The 20,243-nt window shown below is 43.8% G+C and overlaps 1 protein-coding gene across 1 annotated transcript in view; it reads left to right on the top strand.

The window, feature by feature from the left end:
* The first annotated feature begins 7,140 nt into the window (after positions 1 to 7,140).
* The window catches only part of GNB1 (G protein subunit beta 1), a 29,931-nt gene continuing 16,828 nt past the window's right edge, over positions 7,141 to 20,243 (top strand). Inside the window, exon 1 of the mRNA XM_083375687.1 lies at positions 7,141 to 7,547. The gene's annotated coding sequence lies outside the window, so the exon portion shown is untranslated. The remainder of the gene's footprint in view (positions 7,548 to 20,243) is intronic.

The raw sequence follows: 20,243 nt of genomic DNA, 5'->3' as shown, positions 1-20,243 counted from the left end.
GCCACCCACTCTGCACAAGGAGGAAAAAAAAATAAAGAGAGAGAGAGAGAGAGAGGATAACTCACCCCGGGGCCTTTGAGCATGCTCCTGCTGCTATGGCACGATAAATAATAAATAACATGACGCCAGCACTAAAAAGTGCCAAGAAATTCTGCAGTGCTTCGCCGGGGATCTGTTGCCTTCACAAATCAGCCCCGGAAGATGCCTGCTGAGCATCTTCAACATCTTATCCAAATTTGGAGCCTCTTTATCAGATCAGAAGAGGGTAGGAAAAAAAAATCTGTTTCTAACTGCGTGGAGGGAGAGCTAATGGGAGACCACAGAGGGTCCCTTTCCGGCTGAAGGGTGGCACCTCTACCGTTTTCAAAGGGGTTCTTCGTTTAGAGAGCTCAAATAATTCCACAACTGCAGAAGTGGCGACTGTGCTCAGCCGACGCTTAACAAGAATTATTCTGTGAGATCCAGAGGCTACGGCATCCTGCTCAGTAAAAGCATAAATATTCAGTTCGTATAACCTGTGCCCCAGCTAAGCCCACGCGGGGAATGAACCAATTAATTCATGCAGCAATTACTAAGCCGTGAATGGTGATTAAAAATGTTTTGGAATGTTAAAAATCAGAACTGAGAACAAGACCGCTAGAATTGTTCCTGTCCCGATAATATTTGGCATTTAATCAGTAGGGCTGTTGTGGACCTTTATAAATCCCAGGCCAACTTAAACCGGAATAATTTGGCAGGTAGTCCTCTACTTATGTCCACAAGTGGGATTAGAACTCCCGTTGCTAAGCAGGAAGATCGTGGAGTCATTTTAACAACAAAAGGTTTTATCACCTTCTCACCATGCTGGCTAATCAAATCACTGTGGCGGTCTAGGAGTGCGAAGTGTGAAGTCCTTTCTTTCAGTACCGTTCTAACTTCACCCAGTCGCTAAATGAATGCTTGTAACTCGAGGACTGCCTGGGATCCCTTTGTAAATCCCATCGATTCCCAAATCCACTGTGAATTGCCCCACCATCCCCCTTTCCAAGTTGAAGGAAGCTACCCTGCCACCTTTCTGCTCCAGATTTTTAACCTTAAAAAAAAAACAACCCAATTGGCCTCTCCGTTGCAAAATATCCTTCTTTTAATAAGTTGTCCTCTTAACGAATCCCATTGCAGCGGCATTCAAACTTTTGAGCTGAAGATGGTGCTGTATTATGAAACTGTTTACGCGCCTGGCGCCCAGGGATGGCACCTTAGGGGAAATTCTCAGGGTGGCCCTGATGTGCGGTTGCCTGGAAACATCCAATTTCTGGAGCAACAGGTGTTTGGGGAGGGTCTGCATCCCAACACTGCTCCCCTGTCAGTAGAGATGGGAGTAGATCCTCAAAGGACTTCTACACCAGCTCTGATGATGTTACCTAGTTTGGGTCATAAAATGTCTGCAAGAAAACAGCCAAGCTCAGAGAGCGCCAAGGACCCCTCCCTCATTTCAACCCTCAGCTACAAAGATTCTCCCTTATTGGGATGTCCACAATCCCACTTGGGTGAGGGGCATGTTTTACTGTAAACTGCCAAGAGACTTCTGTTTAATGAGGAAAATAAAAATAAAAATGGAGACAATTTCAGCCACTGTTAAGCGCTGGGCCCTGTCCGTTTGGCAGTGATAGACTGTAATTGGTCAGCCGGTGAGAGTCGATCAATTAAAACGGGGGTAAATCCAGCATCAAGAGAAATTGGAGGGCGGGGGGGGAAGAGAGAAAGATTTATGCTGCTGCTTCAGCCTACGCTATAATGCCGCTTGTTGCTTTTTTTAGCTCACTGCCAACGATGTGCAAACGGAGAGAAGACCTAAATCATAGATTATTTCAGGGCAGGAAGCCCCGGACGATGATGGCTTAGAGATGGCAACTTTGGCTTAGTGGGGTGTACACTCGAGCTTTCTACAAAAAGAGCCAGATTTTAGGTTGAGGAACAAAGTGACAATTGAATAATAATAAAAAAACCACCCAGCTGGAGCTTTGATCACACTACCATTGGCATTTCTGACTATACCCTGGGGGGGGGGGCACCCAGGGCTGCGAAATGTGTCTGTATCGCTCCACAGACAGACAGCTGTCGCATTTTCCAGCTTTAAAGAATTACCTTCCTCCATCCCACGAGGTCGAACCAGGTCATGATCAAGGGGAATAATTGCACTCAGGGTTGAAATGAGGGTTTGGCCGTGTTCTTGCAGATGTTTCGTTACCCAAACTAGGCGACGTCTTCAGTGCTAGGAGGGAGTGGGGTTTGCGGAGAGGAGGAAGGGGAGGAGGACAGTGGGGTCCTTGGCGCTCTCCGAACTTGAGTTTTTTCTTGCAGACGTTTCATTGCCCAACTAGGTAACACCATCAGTGCTACTATAGTGAGGATTGGGGTTTGCTCTCGTTTTATATTCTAAACAGCCCAACCAAAGAGCCTCCCAGAGTATTCCCACAAACGCAGACAGGGCAAGCCGTTAGAATACAAATGGAGAGCGAACCCCATCCCTTATCTAGCACCGATGATCTTACCTAGTTTGGGTAATGAAAGGTCTGCAAGAAAACAAGCTCAGAGAGTACCAAGAGACCCTCGGGTCATAATCTCCAAAAGTGGCTTGTCCTAACCCACCCCAGAAAAGAGCGACTTAGCACGTTTACAAGATCCCTAGTTACAATTTTTTTTTAAAAAAAAAAAGTGACTGTAAGGAGGAAAATGTCAAAAAGCTACCAGCAAACCTCAAAAGCAACAGGGAGTGCTGTGCGTTGGCATATTTAAAAAAAAGAGGGGAAAAAATGAAATGGTCTAGGGTTTCCTGCCTGAGCAGGGGGTTGGACTAGATGACCTCCAAGGTCCCTTCCAACTTATTATTATTATTAAATGAGAAAAGGTGGAACGAAACATCCAGAAAAACAGCATAGGATGTTTTGCTGTAGGTCATGCTTGTTCGTCGTGGGTGATGCGATGTCCGTCTTTTCCACCCGCATAATTCTGTTGATTTCACAGATTGATATGCAGAAGTCACGAAGGGCAGGAAGAAGAAGAAAACCATAGGAACAGACACCCAGTTTTGGAGAAACGCTCGGTTACGGGCCTTGGGGGAAGAAGCTTATTCTAAAGAAAACCCGAGAGGCTGTGGCTACCCTCGTCTGATTTTGAGAGGTATTGAAGATCGCCTTGATGTTTTCAGCAGAAATGCTCAAGCTGAAAGGAACTTAAGGAGGTAACTAGAGGCTCTGAACTTGTCACTCCTTCCTGGTCCCCCTCTCGTCTCCACTGACAGAATACTGATGAGAATTCAGTAAATAAAGACATATGCCAAGAGCGTGACCTCTTCCTGAAGTTTCCTTTGCCGATTTTGTAATTCTGAAGGATTGCTTAGAAAGCAGAAGGCTTACAAAATCAAAATATTGGAACCGGGCTTTGTACGTTGCAAAGCCGGATTCAAAATTCAGAGCCAGATCTATCAAAATCCATCTTTTCCTGTGATTTCGGGCAGAAGCCACAGCCATAGAGTCAGACTGGATTTCCTCCACCCTGATCCCCGTTTTCAAACCCTTCCACGTTCGGCGTGAATTGTGGGAACAGCACCATTTGTCACACCAATGTTGGAAATCGCCTGAATGACTTTGTCCCAAGTGCCTTCTCGCTACCATTCATTTTGGTCAATTTTCTACTACTATGATTTATACCTCCCCCTGATGGGCTGGATTCTTGGTAGTTCGCAACAAACCCATTCAAGGAATAACAATACAGGTAGTCCTCAACGTACGACCACGTTTGAGCCTAAAATTTCTGCTGCTAAGTCACTTTTTTCAGTGCTTTTGTAACTTTGGTCGCTAAATAAACTGTTGTGAGTTGAGGACTGCCTGTACATTAAACTAGCCACATGGTAAAAACAAAAATTAAAAAAAAAAACACGAAATGCCAACGTTAGAGAATTATGACATCCCTGTCTTGCTTCCGTTCATATCAAATACTTTATTACAAATCAGTGATCCAGATTAAACGAAACTTACAAAAGATAATAGGCCATATAAGGTTAAAAAAAAATCAAGCCTGCGCTATTTTGCGTTTAGCAATATAGGATTGTTACAAGCAGCAAAAAGCAATGCTTGCGAGGGCAAGGGGTCCTTTTCCACTAGCAAAAACTGAACCTCAAATTCTTCAATAGAAGTTAGAAGCTGTTTTGCATCTCTGGAGAAAAAAAAAATCAGAATATTCAGTTTGTGTTTTGAAATTGCCTTTACACGGGCAGGCCCTTTTGGCATATGTAACTTCTGCTGATGGTATAATACGAACAATACCATATCCTCGTTCATGGGTGTAATGTCAGTCACTCGTAAGCTTTCCGAAACCCATTTGGAACAGGTTTGGGAAGAGCGGGAAAATGGGAAACGTGAGCAGAGAAGCATATTTTGCATAGCACACGTACGGCGGCTGAAAAACAGCACCTGTGAGCTTCGGCCCGCTGGCTTTGCTATGGGGGGGGGAAGGGTAGGGCAGGAATCAGAGAAGCACAGATGAAGCAGATTGATTCCATCTGGGGGCGGGGGGAAAAGGCATTCCATGCCTAGAAGTATTAAAAAGTAATAATACTGCAGGACACTTGGGAGAGCATTCCAGGGTCAGAAATATCGGTTGAACAAACATGCTTCCTCCCATTTTTCCATTCCTGCCACCAAAAGTTGAATTGAACAGAGCTGGAAGGGACCTTGGAGGTCTTCTAGTCCAGCCCCCTGCTAAGCAGGAGTCCCTATACCATTTCAGACAAGTGACTGTCCAGCCTTTTCTTAAAAACCTCCATTTCAGACAGGTGGCTGTCCAGTCTCTTCTTAAAAATCTCCAGTGATGGAGCGCCCACAACTTCTGGTGGGAAGCTGTTCCACTGCTTAATTGTCCTCACTGCCAGGAAGCTTCTCCTGAATTCCAGGTTGCTTCTCTCTTTGATCAGTTTCCAACCGTTGTTTCTCGTCCTGCCCTCTGGTGCTTTGGTGAATAATTTGACCCTCTCCTCTTCTTTGGGGCAGCCCCTCAAATACTGGAACTCTGCTACCATGTCTCCCCTGTTTCTTCTTTTCTTCAGACTAGCCAAACTCAAGCCCTGCAGCCGTATGTTTGTTGACGTGTTTTCTTTAAAAAAAAAAAGAAGCAAACTCATATAACCTGTGACAGAGCCCTGAGTTCTCTTCCCATTCGCACCGATTGCTCACTTCCGATTCCCCTATTTCGCTTGTACAGCCCCTTGTAGAAAGAGCGAACTGCAATTCCCCGATTGCTCAAGAGAAGATGCTGTTTGGTGGGGGGGGGCAGCTCATCTCCCTTTTTAGCCGCAGGGTCGCTACCCTCTTGGATTGTTTAGAAAGCAAAGCCAAGCCTTCAAGACCACCCCCCCCCCTCTTCTTTATTTCCAGACCCCTGCCAAACTCCAGCTCTGACTTTTAAGGTTGCTTTTCAGCCACTTCTTCCAAATCCTGAAGTGCAGATCTGGACTCCACATCAGAAGCACCCAGGTTGGTTTCCACTCGTAAAGTTCTAAAGTTTCCCCTTTTCCTGGCAGGGGTACTAATCAAAAAGTAGGACAACTGTGCCCGGGGAAAAAAAACAAAGGGGTCATAGAAAGGGGCAAAATTCACTTAACACCTGTCTTGCTGAGCAACAGAAATTTTGAGCTCAGTTGTGGTCACGAGCCGAGGACTCCTTGTAGGCTGTTGTGGTTCAAAGGAATATCATGAGAAACTGTCCTTGCAGCTTTTCGCAAGAGATGCTTTTGCCTTAGAGCGGCTTCTGGGTGTCGAGAGTCTCTCAAACATCTGCAGTCGATGTGTTTTCTGCTTTTATAGTTCCTCTTTCTTCCTTCCTCTGCAAATGAACGAGCCTTCGGGTATTTTTAGATCATGCCGCTCCTTGGGGGCCTTTTCTTATGACTGAGCATTACTTTATGATTCTTCCTTCCTTCCTCCATCCCTCTGTCTATCTAATCATCTACCCATCTATCCCTCCCTCCATCCTTCTACCCAGCCGTCCATCATCTATCCCTATTTCTATCCATCCCTCTTTATCTATCTATAGCCTATCATCTATCCGTCTGTCCCTCTACCCCTCCATCCTTCTACCCCTCCACCTGTCTGTCCATCATCTATCCCTGTTTCCAGGGCTTTTTTTCTCATAGAACGCTCAGAACGGAGTTCCGGCACCTTTTTTGGATGGAACCTTATAGGGTAGGCAAGGTGGGTTGTATGACACGTGTGAGTCCCGGCACCTTTTTCTTTTACAAAAAAAGCACTGGCTATTTCTACCCATCCCTCTTGATCCATCATTTATCCATCCCTCTATCCTATCATCATCCGTCCCTCTGCCCCTCCATCCGTCCCTCTATTGCTCCGTCCTGCTACCCGTCCATCATCTGTCCCTCTTATCTGCCCATCGATCTTATCTTCATCCCTCCACCTAACTACCTGTACCTCTTCTCTCTCTCTCTCTCCTGTCCGTCTCTGCACGTGTGAATGGCACAGGTACACGCGTGCACAGAGGCAGAGACGCGGGGGCTTATGGCTTGCACGGACAGAGATATAGAGATATATAGAGGTCTATGCTACAATCTGCACAGCCCTTTGTCTGAAATGGTATAGGGTTTCCTGCCTGAGCAGGGGGTTGGACTAGATGACCTCCAAGGTCCCTTCCAACTTTATTATTATTATTATTGTTATTGTTGTTATTATTATTATTATTATTATTATTACTACTACTATTACTATTACTATTATTACTATTATTATTACTATTATTATTACTATTATTATTATTATTATTATTATTATTATTACTATTATTACTATTATTACTATTATTACTATTATTATTACTATTATTATCATCATCTGACCGTCCGGGCGCCGGATTAACATAACGGAGGGGGGAGGGGGAGGGGGAGGGGGAGGAGGAGCAGGAGCGAAAGTTCGGAGGCCCGAGGGGCGGGGCCGCCGGCGGGGTTTCCCGGCCGCGGCCGCAGGGGCGGGGCCTGCGCGTGCGCGCCGGCCGGGAACGCCCTCCCCCCCTCCCGCCTGTTTGCCTGCCTGCCTGCCTGCCTGCCTGCCTGCCGCGCCCAGGCGAGACGCCGCTGCCTCCTTTTTTTTTTTTCCCTCCTCCTCCTCCTTGGCTCCGTCTGCGCCCCCCCCTCGCCCCCCCTCCGGTCGGGCAGGGCGCGCCGAGGACCGCGAGGAGGACTGCACGCGCGGACGGACGGACGGACGCGGCCCCCGAACGTGCCCGCCCGAGCCGCTTCTCCTCTCTGCCGCCGCCCGCCCGCCCGCCCGCTCGCTCGCGCTCGTTGCGGTGGTTGCCGCGGCCGCCGCCCTCCTTCCTCGGCGGCGGGGGTCTGGGCCGGGGCCAGCGGCCTCCGCGGCCTCCCCTTCTGGGCCTCGCCCGGCCCGCCCGGGGAAGGAAGGAGAGGAGCCGCCGGGAGGAGCTCGCCCGCCGCCGCGCTGCCGGGCCGGCGGGGGTCGCCCGGGGGCGCCTGAGGAGGAGGAGGAGGAGCCGCCCAGGAAAAGGTGAGACACTTGGCTTCCCCTCCCATCCCATAATAACCCTCCCCTGCCCCCCTAACGAGCCATTGGCCCCCTTCATTCCACTCCCCCCCCCGGAAATCCCATAATAATCTCCCCCCCCAAAAAAAAACGTTAGGCCTTTTGTATCTCCCCCCCCTCAATTTGGACCCCAGTGAACCCCCTTCCCCCCCCCCAATGAATCCCGGGCATCTCCGGCGCCCCCAAACCCCTCCACTGCACCCAGGGAACAACAGCAGCCACAATCATCATCATCATCATCATCGTATCCCAGTTATTTTGTTTTTCTGATTCAGTCCCCTCTCTTCTCCCCCCACCCCACATTGAAATGCAAGCTGGATTAATTTCAATTAATTATTCCCCCTCCCCGGGAGCCTCTTTTATCTCCAAAATGCAGCTTTCCCCCCCAAAACTAAAACGATGCTTTGGGGCACTTCTTAGCTATCTAGGTTGATATTAGATTATAATCTGTTTAATAGATGCTAACGTATATTCACTAAAGCTCCCCAGATCTGATCAAGACCTATAGGAGCCTACCAGGGACCCCTTTGACTCCTCCCCGTCTTTTGCCTCCCCCCCCTTCCCTCTCCCAGACCGTCAACTCTTAATTAATATTTCCGTTTCTTGATTTTAGCAGACCTCAATCTGCCTTTGATTTTGGGCCCTGTCCTTGCTGAAGAGGGCATCTCCTTATGGAAATCCACCAACCCCCCTCTCCCTTTTCCATTTTAGCCAAATCATGCTCCCCTAATTTTGTTTTTAAAAGGGGGGGATGATACCCCCCCCTTGTCCTTCAGGCCCACCACCTCCCCTTCTCCGAGATATTTTCTTCTTTCATTTTTATTCTCTCTTCCTTTTTTCCCCCAAGTCTGCCTTCCTCCCCCTGGGTGACTAAAATGTTCTTCCTTTCTCTTCTCCTTCCTCCCCCCCCCCTTTCCTGTCCACCATGTCTTTCCCTCCATTCTTCCTTTGGCCATTTTCCTGTCTGCTACTTCTGCTTTTCTTCTCCTTTTCAAATCCCATCCCACATACACACTAATAACCAACCCGCTTGCACATCCTTCCTCTAACCCGGTCCCCTCCATTTTGCTCTCTCCTTCCCGAAATCTCTGGTCCTCTCTGATCCCTTCTTTTGGTCTAGGGAGGGGGACAAAAAAGCCCATCCTTTCCCCCCCCCCCCCAGGATTGCTGACATAGGGAAATCAAGAAATCGCACCACACTGCCCCCCTTTTTTCATTGTCTTCATCACCGTCCCACCCATTTCACGCCATCAGAGAAAGGAGTCTTTCTTTGTAGGCAGATAGGAGGGGGGGGAAAGAGGTGGGGGGGGTCTTTTCTGCCCTGAAAAGGCAGAAAAAAGTGGGAAGAGGTGCCAAACCACAGGGAGAATGCTGGGGAAGAAATTTTCCAAAGCATTATATGCACTTGGTATAATGGTGGAAGATTGATGGCTTGGAAGGAATTGAAATCAGGGCTGTGTTTGGGGCTAAAATAATGGAAATTTTGCTGCTTCCTCTCTTCCCATGGTAGGAAAAAATGATTTGAGGGGCACGGGGGGGGGGGAGGGAAGAGAGAAACTGGGGTGTTTTTTGCTGCCTTAATTGTGCAATTTTGGCTATCTTTTTTTTTTTTAAAAATCCTTGTTTAAAGTTGCTTCTCTGTTTTGATAGGTGTTGTGTAATTTTTTTGCCATTAATGTTTCAGCTCATTGTGGTTGCTAAGGGGATGCGGAAGGATCATTTTAAAGCCTTTTTTTAATAGTGCAAATTAAGGAAGGTGGCTTTGGGGGAGGGGGGTAAGCAGGGTATGTTTTTTCTAAAAAAATGAATAAATCTTGGGCTTTTTTTAAAAAAAATGATGGGGGAATGGTGGGGGGAAAGGCCTGGAGTTTTTTTTCAGGGATTTTAAAGAAACACTAAATCTGAAGGAAGCGAATTTTCTTTACCAAAAGCCTCCGAGGAGCAAAATGGGGATGATCTACAGCTCCCTTGCAGGCTGCCAATTTGTCATTTCTGACAATTAGCTAAAATTTTAATGTGTGTGATCTTTTCTCACAAGCTCTTTATGTAAAAGATGAGTCCTGGGGATTGCCTGTTCTCTGCTTTAGACATGCAAATGTTTCTTTTTGCCAAAAGAAAAAAAAGAAAAAGGTGGTGGTGGGGGGAACCTTCCTGGAAAAAGATGGGAGCCAGCAGGTGGCTGGCTGCTTTTCTGGATCTGGGAAGGAAACCTAGAAACACCCCCCCCCTCAACACACACACACACACACACACACACCTAAATTGAACCCCCACGGCCTTTTTTTTCTACCCCCCCCTCTGGGTCTGTGCAACCTGAAAGCAGGCTCTTGACACTATTTTGTGATGCTTTCCTGATCAGACCAAGCTTGTAAATTTATTTATAAACCCCCCCGTTGCTGCCTTTGGGTTTTAAAAAAAAAAAGAGGAACACACAGGCAAAACCAGATCTCTCATCTTAGCCTGGTCCTTTCTCCTTTCTGTCATTTGTTTATTTATTTATGTTTATTTTTTTGGAGAAAGGGAAGAATCAAATAAGTTAAACGTTTCGGTCACCTGCACATCAGGAAGGGTGTACTTTACGTGCTCTCACCGGGTTTTCTTTCTCTCCCCCTCCCCCCCCAACCCCGTTTTTTCTTTTCTTTTCTGGAAATGAATGGATGTTTTGTGCTTGGATCCCCGGGAACTGCAACAAGATGGCGTTTATAGGAAACATCTCTGCGTTTCCAACCCCCGGCATCACTGCTTTACCCAGCTGAATCTTTGAAGCTGGAGAGAGCTTTTAACTTTTGATCCCCTTTCTCTCCCCACCCCCCAAAAAAATCATTGGCAGATAGTGTGCTTTGATGGGGAATTGACAAATGCTCTGATTTTGTTTTTGTGTTTTTTTTTTAAAAACTTTCGTTTTTCAGTTCCTGGTTAGCCACTGGGTGGGTGGAGTAGTTGACTGAAATTGTTAGGGATAACAGATCAAAGGATGAAGGAGGGCAGGCCAACTAGACTTAAGTTGTATCCCTTTGTAAAAAAAAAAGGTTCTCATTATTTATTTTGTAAAAAGGTTAGCTTGGTTTCGAGCATTTTTTTTTTAAAAAAAAGAACGGTAGAATTTCTACCTCTGTAAAAATTGAATTTTATGCCCTTTGCCAGTTATGTGTCAGTTTCTGTAAATAGCAGTTCACGTGAAATTATTTCATAAAATAAATATCAACTATCTTCTTTTGGTCACTTTTTCCAAATCATATTTGATCTGTTGCTTCATTGTAAAAAAAATGTTGAATTCATTGGGCCTTATCTGTTTAAAATAAAGCTGAAATTCCTATTACTGGGCTTAAATGCAGACAGCAGAGTTTAAACAACAACAAAAAAAATCCAAAATATTTTGCATTTGTCCTTACAGTTCAACTGATGATTGGGTTTATATTGCTGCCCTGAATACTTTGGAGGTATGACAGTTGTCATGAAATTGATATTCTTAATTTTAAAATCCAACTATTAACAATTGTATGGGTTGGATTCCCAGCCTATATCTAAAGACTCATTAAGACAAATGTTTATTTAGTAAACCTTGTTTACTAAACTTTTAGCTTAGTAAACTGAACTTTTAATGGTATGGTAGCCAAAATACTGAACAATCAGCAAAGGCAAAACTCATCTAATTGAAAGAATATAAACAAAAGCAATGAAATATATTTTTTTTAAAGAAGACTTAAAACAAGCATTTTTCTGGAGCAATTTAGATATGGTTGAATATTTTATTGTACTTTGATCTCCTGTTTAAACATGAAACAGATTAGACATGCATTAACACAGCTTTTAATGACATAAACCGTTTTCAAGTTCAGTTAATCAAATATTTTACCAGAGGTTTAAAAAAATTACGGACCAGTAGGTGAAAAGAATTGATTAAAAACGCCTTCTTTTATTAGATTTGAGTTTGGAATTTAGATTGACTTTTCAGGGTTTGTTTCTCTTTCCCTCTCCAATACTTTGTGATTAAGGCGTCTTGCATGCATATCTTCATATGTTCTACTTTCTTGGTTTTTGCCCTATACTCCTAGGCACAATCTAATGTGAAGGTTTGTAGACCCAGATGCCTTGTATAGTAGATTTTCTTCCTACTTATTTTTGTAGCAGTTGGGTCAGCTTGCAGCAAGCAGCCTCCACCATACACGTCTGGCCTGCAATCTCAAACGTTCATCTCAAATCTCAAACGTTAATCTTAATTGGAAACGTTTATATTTTGAGAAAAAATAATATCAGCTCTTGCTGAAAACTACCTTTTCAGTCACCCCTTCTGAAAAAGAAGTCTGTGTACAATTGCCTAGTTTAAATCTAAAATCTAATTGAATGATGACTGATCCAAATTGTGCTAGATTAAAAAGGAAAGCAGGGGAGTGGGTTGGGTACTTTTTTGGGGGGGGGGGACTAATTCAACAATAAATAGGCTGTTGTGCTTATTCTGCAGGCAGTCCTTCCCTTTAAGGGGCTTCAGCTGACAGCAACCAGCTTTGTGAAACACCAGGAAGTTACTTCCTCATTGCATGAATAGCAAACTTCTCCGAAAAATGCCATTTTTTCCAAGCTCTGGAGCCTGGGGAAGAGATTGTGCCTACCTTTTAGATGGATCTAGAACTTGGTTTTGAAAATAGCCTGTTCTTGAGATGCCTGATTCTTCTCAATTATTACTGATCTAAGGTTTCATTAATAATGTTTCCCCCCCCCCATTTCTCTCCCTCCCTCCCTCCTTGTTAGGACTTTTTTGGCCAAGTAATCCACTCTTCTCCAAAGCCCTGTAGGTTTCCTTGCCTGTCTATTTCAATTGGCTCAGATTTCAGTCCCTGAATAGGATTAAATTCTTACTGTCCATGGATTTTGGCTTTGCATTAATGGATTGGTAATTGATATTCTCAATTTTAATATCCAGATGTAGCTGTGTGGCATTCTGGGTTGTTTTCAAAGTACTGCTAATGCTGGTCTGAGAAAGAAAAAAAAAGAGGATGGATAATCTGGGATAGCAGAGTTATGTTTTTTTTTTGTGGGGGGGTGTCGCAGAATCCTCCATATTACTCAGTCCACCAGGAAGTAAAAAGGATAATGGGAATTAGAGAGGCATGTGCTTCATAGCCATTATTTTGGGAACACTTTGAAAGAACTTCATAGGGTTTGCTTTTAATATTTTGAGCGTCGAGTTGTCTTTATGTGGGTACTTCTAAAAGTGCTTATTACAAGTGGATTCTAAATAGAAGGGCAGTAGGCATCAGGAAGGAGAGAGAGAAGGAGGGAACAAAGGAAGTAAGTTGAAAAGAATGAAGGGACAGGAAGAGAAGGAAAGGGGGAAAGGAAGGAGGAAGAAAGGAAAGGAATAAGGAAAAGAGAGGGGGAAATGATAGAGGGAGACAGGAAGGAAGGAAGGTAAATAAATGTGTGGTGATTCAGGAGAGGCTTTGTTGAAAGATAAATCTTAAAATGAATTTCTTGAATGATATCAAATCATGACTGGCCCAAAGGATAACCTACCGTTATAAGTAAGAAAGTTCAAATGCTAGAAGAGTTAAGGATTAAGAGAAGGGAAATAAAAATGGCTACTGGGTTTCATTTCCCTTGGGCTAAAGGCCTCTTCAGGAGCGTGGCATTAGGTGGCTTGAAGCCCAACTAGGCCGCGGTGGTGAATGTCTCAAACCTGGCAACTTGAAGCCATGTGGACTTGCAACTCCCAGAATGGAGAGGCTGGCGTCTTCAGCTTGCTAAGAGTGAGAAACGCTAAGCAGGAGCTGCTTCTCGCACAGCTGCAAAATCGGAACCGAGGTAAAAAGACGACAAAAATCACCATTTCGTACGGGTAGGCTGAGCTCGTGATTTCCTGGCTTCTTGGAATCGTTGCTCTCTTGAAAGGAAGCAGAGATAATTCTGTCCGGAGATCTCTCTCTCTCTCTCTCTCTTTAAAGCAACAGTGCTTTTGGCTGGCAGCAACCCCATTCCAACCCACCCACACTTCTCTAGTACAATCTCCCCTCGTTTTCCTTTTTTGGGCAGCTAGCAATTTTTTTGAAGAAGTAACCTGGGGAGAACAACTGTCTTGGGAGTCTTCCCTGCCATGAAATTTGAGGCCTGCTGGCTGGGGGATTGATTCTGGGAGTTAAAAGTGCATATACCTTCAAGCTTCCAGGGTTAGGCCTCCACTGTGTAAATGATCTGAAAATAATTAATAATAAATAATAAATTAATAATAAATAATAAATTCTAGGGTAGAATTTAAACTAAATTAACTAAATTCCTGTTAGTTGTTCTGCCATAGATGGAGGCCTTGTACCTCCTTTGCCTACCAGTTGAAGACAATGTCCCGTTGGCAGCAGGAAAAAAAGCCTTTTGACTGGATCATTTAAAAAAAAAAATCTCAGTAATACAGTCATTTTTAAAAGGAAAAAAAAAAGGTGTGGAAGCTGTCCGTAGAAGCAAGAACATTTAGCCAGGAGCATCCTCAGGGCAGGGTCAAAAAATTGGAAGATGGTGGCGCGATTGAAGCTCCACCCACTTTTTATATGTAACACCCATGAAAATAGATAGAACGTAGATTGCATTGCCTTGACCCAAGACTTGAATTTTTGCACCGTGCCTTCTAGACACCCCTGGCAAGGATGCATTGATTTGCTGCTAATTTTGCAGTTCGCAGCATTCCTTCCATAAAGATGTTCATGCATGCAATATTGACAAATATACGTCTTAATCAGAAGATGCATATAAAGAGAAGTCGATTCCATCTGAAGCTGGTCTCCTGCACGTTAGAGTAACAATTTTGCTGCTACCGGCTTATATGAAAAGGTGAGTTCATATTTTCTCTACCGTAGGTGGCGTGGCGGCTGCCTTCTTGGGTTTGCCAACTTTTCCCCACCCCCGCGTGAGATGGTTAGGTGGGAAATTCAGATTTTTCCCCCCCCCCTCTAGCAGTCTGGAAGGAAGCACTGTCTAGTCAAGGAGATTGGCAACTTCTGATACAAGCTTTTTTAGAACGGGTTTTTTGGAAAAGAGCTTTTGCCCAGCGTTTTAAACTTGAACGAGGATGATAAAAGCGTTCATCGTTGAGAAAAAGCATCTGCTTTGAAAAACCAGACCACAGTGGCTGGCGGGTTTTAATTTTGATCGCAGAGGGGAGCTGAAAGTATGACAACGCTTTGATAAAAATGAGCTAGGCTACCAAGTTAAACGATGCAAAGCGAGGCGTATTTGCTTTTAGCCGGTTTAAAGTCAGCATTCTTTGGCCAACGGGTGCCAAAGGGGAGTAGAGATTTTGGTTTTCCCCACGATATTGCCCCCGTCTTTTGCAAATTTCCATTGATAATTTGGACAAAAGAAAGATTGTCTAGAATTTGGACACGCAGAGGGGCAGATACGAATGTTTGGATAACTATGAGAATTTTTCACCCCCCTCCTGAAATAAGAACGGATTATTTTATTGTTGTTTTTTAATGACAAGTCAGTTCCCTCAAATGTACAAATTAGTAAAAGTACCGTTTCTGGGACTAATTTCCTTTTTCACTTTTGCCCATCATTTAGGATGCTAAAATTATGCAATCAGCCTTGGGTATATGTATATGCATGGGTCACCCAATGATTTGTGTTCTAGGAATCATCTTTATGTAGACACCCGCCATTGGTCCTTTGCTCAGCATTGATGGTTCTGGTTGGTTACAGTTCTCTGGGATTTTTAACAAGGATGTTTTCTCGATGTTGCTTGGAGATAACAAGACTTTATCTGGGGTATTTCTGTAGACAAAGCAAGCGCTTGCTCTCTAGATAACAAATATTATAATCTATCCTTCAGCTTTGAGTGTTTATTGGCCCAGCCTTCTTAAATAAGCGACTGTTGTATATGAAAAATTGAAAATTGTAAGTATGAATCCAGGAAGTGGTTGATAAAACTCATCAGAAACTCGTATTGATGGGAGGTGTTGGGATTTGTGATGTGCTAAAATCTTTGCCATGTTGTGTGAGATCGTTTTTTTCAGTATGAGAAATTGTAGATAACATCTGCCACAGGTTTGCCTATAGCACAACTGCCCTGCCATCTGTAGATATAGAATAATTAAAAGAATAGAGGGATTTGGGCCTCTCCTTGTACAGTAATTGGAATATAAGGTGATGTACAGAGGCTGAAGAACAGTATGATTGTAATTGACAAGGGATGTCGAGGTGTTGAGGGCAAAGATCAATCTTACGTTTAATGTTTATAGGCAAATATCCCTTATAGTAAGTGTTAAGTGCAGTTTATTAAGTCCCGGCTTTATTATTATTATGGATAGCTTACCAGTTCTAATTTTAATTATTTGTGAAATATGCATTCTGTCTTTTAAGGAGCAGGCCTTTACCGTTTATAATTTTATGGAGGGAGTGGATTTTTTTTCTCTTTCGGATTCTTAAAACTTAAAATAGGGATGTTTGAAACTCAGAAGTCTCCCACAGCATCCCAGAACCCAATTGTGATGGTTAGCATTTTAGCCGTTTTACTGACTAACAGAGGGGAAAGGGAAATTAAATGAATTTTAATTTAAATGAATTAAATGAATAGCAACAATCCAAATGGCTAATTCATCCACCAGATGGGACTCTTTAAGTAATAAAATGCTTGTTCAAACATTTAAAAAGGAAATAAATTCTTCACACAGTTGTATAATGGACTAACAGTATGTGTCCTCCCAGCTTTGTAGAATTATTTTTGTGAAATTTTAACTATACGTATCATGCTTTCCCTGTCCTGTTTTCAAAAACAAAGCTGTAACATTAACAGGAACATACAAACCAATACAAAAGGAATTTGTTTTAAGGACAATCACTGAATCAACAGGCATATCTGTTAAATTTAAAATAACTTCTCCTGCCATGCTAAGCAATTATGTTGCCATTACTAATCAGACTGCTCCTTTTTAAAACAAACAAACCAGGATCTGTAAAATAAGTGCCTTCAAACTGTCCAACCTTGTTTTAATCTTAAGTTTCTGGGGAAAATAGGAAGCAGATTGTAACACTTGTTTGGCTTTCTTTAAGCAGTTGTTACAGTCTCCAAAACCTGGGAATTTCAATCTAGTGCCTGGAATCTTTTTTTTTCTTTTGCTCATTGTTGATTCCGGTTAAATTTGTATAGCATCAGTTGCTGATCAACTACCTTTTTGCGTGAAAAATAATTTACTATTTTAAAACCTGAGTGATGCAATGCAAGGTAACCCGTGTTTCCCCTCCCTTTAGCTCAGCGGCTCCCCACTTTTTCTATGCCCCGCACCCCTAGAACGCTTCTGATATATTCCCGCACCCCTCACAAAAGTTTGAAATAACAGCAGCGAATTGTGCCTATATAGACTATAATTTCGAAAACCCAGGTTTTCACACCCGCCTGGTTGGGAACCCCTGCTTTAACTGAAGACATTCATCGCTAATCAAAAGCAAGAAAATGGTGTTTGCGGAGATCGTAGAGGATCATAGAGTTTTAAGGAGAGGCCTTTTAAGTCTTGGTGGCTTGATGGATGGAGGTCCTCCAGGGAAAGGGGAGTCAACCATCTCTCTTGACGGGGGCATTCTTTAATTTTAGGATGTGAGAAGCAGGTAGTCTTCCACTTAAGCCTAGCGCCCTCAAAGCCAAGTTGGTTCTGCTTTCGCGTGCCCCCTTAACGCAGACTGCCTTCTGCATGACAGGAAGCTGAGAGTTAGGAACACCTGCTCTAAACAGGAAGTGGCTTGCAGAGTTTGCCAGAGAGGCCATGCAAAGCTTTTCTTCCTTTCCCTCTTCTGGGCTTGGCTGAAAAGAACATCTCACCTAGCCTGGAGCATTGAATATGGCCAAGGCATCTATCTAATCTACAGCGTGTAAGATCAGGAGACCTTCAGTAGCCGTGTAGGACAACAGACGGTCCCTTCCCTACTTTGTCTCTGTCTCGGGTAGCCATAGCAGATGGGTTTCACGCTAGATAGAGTGGGGGGGGTCCTGGCCTCACTGCATAATGTTTGGGATGAGTTTTGAGGGCAGTCTGTAAAACCGAGCGGGCATCATTCTACAGTAAGAGGATTTTCATATTCACATTCTTACCTAATTCGGGTTTAAACCTTCGCGGAAGGCCAGTCAGAAATAAAAAAGCTGTGTAAACCTCTCCCTTCTCGCGCCTTGCCCCTTCCTTCCTTCCAAAATACTTCCACCAGTTGCATAAACACAGGATGTTTCATTTCTTACAAGAACAGGGCCATTCCCATAAATGGCGAAGCTCCTGGCAATGCAATCTGCTTCACCTCTTCGGAGGCTGCAGAAATCTCCCTCTAACAAGTCAGGGTGGAAGATTTGATTGTGCCTGCGTTCTCTTAATCACTGGGGGGGGGGTTTCCCCTTGTTTCCCCTCTTCTTTCAGCACAAAAGGGACCAAAGTGCAATCTTCTAACAAGAATAAAACTCCCCCAGTCTTGGCTTCAGAGCTTTTTGCAAGCTACAGTGAACTGATTTGTGTTTGATTCCACAAATGCCAATATCCACAGTCACAGGTTGGCTCTGAAAACAATACAGGTTGAATAAAAAATTATTCCAGGCTTGCTACATGATCAATTAATTAGCTGTTGAGCCACAGCTGGGAGCCAAGTGGTTGATCTAAGCAGTTTATCACACGTTGCTTCCACTTTTTTTTTTTGAGTCTTTCTGTACAGTTCTTTTTTTTAAAAAAATGAATGAAATATATGGCTTTTGGCCTTTGCTTCCCTGCTTCGTGATGTTGTTAGCTGATATAATGATTCTTTCAAGACACATCTCTATAGAGAACACTTTTCAAAACCCAAATGTATATCGATGGTTTCTATTTAGAGGTAGCTCCTAACCAGCCATTTAGCAGTGCAGGCACAGACACTTGGCAACTCTTTTCACTGTACAGATTAAATGGTAAGACGCTTCTACAGTTTTAGCATTTCGATCCGACTTCCGATTTCTTAGCTGGATTCCTGCTTTCTTGTGCATTTTAGGTCCCTGAGCGCAGAACCACCTTCGTGTCCATGTATGTTTTAAAGATGATGCAAGAGGCAGTTGTCTGTTTAGTTGCTTTGTTCTGCTATATAGATGTCTCCAGTCTGGTATTTGGTTTATAATTCTCATTTGTGAATTGCTTAGAATTACACAGAATCCTAGAGCTGGAGGGACCCTTGAAGGTCTTCTAGTCCAACCCCCCTATACCATCCCGGACAATCGGTTCTCCATTCTTTTCTCGAAAACCTCCAGTGATGGAGCACCAACATTACGGGTTGTTATGAGGAGCCGTGAAGGCCAAGGAATTGGGGAAGAGATGTTTTGAAGAGCTTCAGCTTTGGGGAAAGCTGCTGTGAGATGCCTCTTTGGTGGCACCCCAGAACAGCAGAGTTGGATGGGATCCTGGAGGTCTTCTAGTCCAACCCCCTGCTTGCTTGAGCAGATACCATTTCAGTCAGGTGGCTGTGCAGTCTCTTCTTGGAAGCCTCCAGTGATGGAAACACCCACAGCTTCTGAAGGCAAGCCATTCCACTGATTAATTGGCGTAACTTTCAGGAAGTTTCTTTTTGTTTCTTGTCCAGCCTTCTGGTCCTTCGGAGCATAGCTTGACACACACACACACACACACACCCCTTTCCTTGTGGCAGCCCCTCAGATACGGGAACGTCGCTGTCACCCCCAGCACCTCTTTTCATAAGACGCAGGAAAATGTTGCACCCAAATGGTGTAAACTGATTTTTCCTTCCTTGAAAAGCACAGCGGTGCGCTTTTGGTAGGATAATGATAATCGTGTGCTGAAAGCGAGGGGCAGAGCTGGAGAAAATCCAGGCCACGCTATGTGGTCTCTCTCCTCCGTGAGATGGAAAAATGTGGTCTCAAACTGTACAGCTTCAAGGTGTGGCTTCCTTTCTCTTCTGATTACTAGTGAAAACTGGAAAGGAATTGCGAGTTTCTTCTGCGCTAATTTCACTCCGGCTTCCTTCCTTCCTTCCTCTGGGTGTGTGTGGTTTTTTTTTTTCTTTTTCTTTTTTCAAAAAAAACCTTGCAACTGGGTAACCAGGAGAAAAAGTGTTTATTTTTACAACAATAAGTGGGTTAGTGAAGGTTTATGTTATTCAAATGCTTAGTCATTGCCTTTGTGTTGGAAATAATGCTGTTTTATCTTTGTTCTGTTCTCTTTAACAGTTGCCATGCAGTACGTACATTTTTTTATTTCACCCATTCTAGTTGTCAGGCTGTTAATCAGTCCAATAACCAATAAAGTAATATCTGTTTCCTAAAGAAGCCAACACAGAGTGGTTAAAAAGCTAACAGACTACAGTTTATGGATATGCAATCTGTTGTGAGCATTCTGTGTGTGCAGAATGGCATAATGTACAAATTAAGCAACAACAATCGTGTTCCTTGTTTGCTTTAAAATATTAAAAGCTGAAGAACTAAAACTGCTAATAACATTAGCTGGAAAGTCCCTAATCCAGATCTTATCCTAGTGGTAAAAACCACATGTTTTAGATAAGTCAGACTAGCCCTAACTCTTAATTTACTCCACGGGGTCGCAAAACGGAATACAAGAGGCCTTGGAAAGAGTGAAAATAAACATAAATGCTAATTCTATGTCTGTGTATACACAAGAGAGATTTTTTTAATATTCTTTTATAGGCAAACATGCAGCATAGTCG

This window comes from Vipera ursinii (genome assembly GCF_947247035.1).
Source record: "Vipera ursinii genome assembly, chromosome: 17".
Lineage (NCBI taxonomy): Eukaryota > Metazoa > Chordata > Lepidosauria > Squamata > Viperidae > Vipera > Vipera ursinii.
This window is presented reverse-complemented; position numbering and strand designations above follow the sequence as displayed.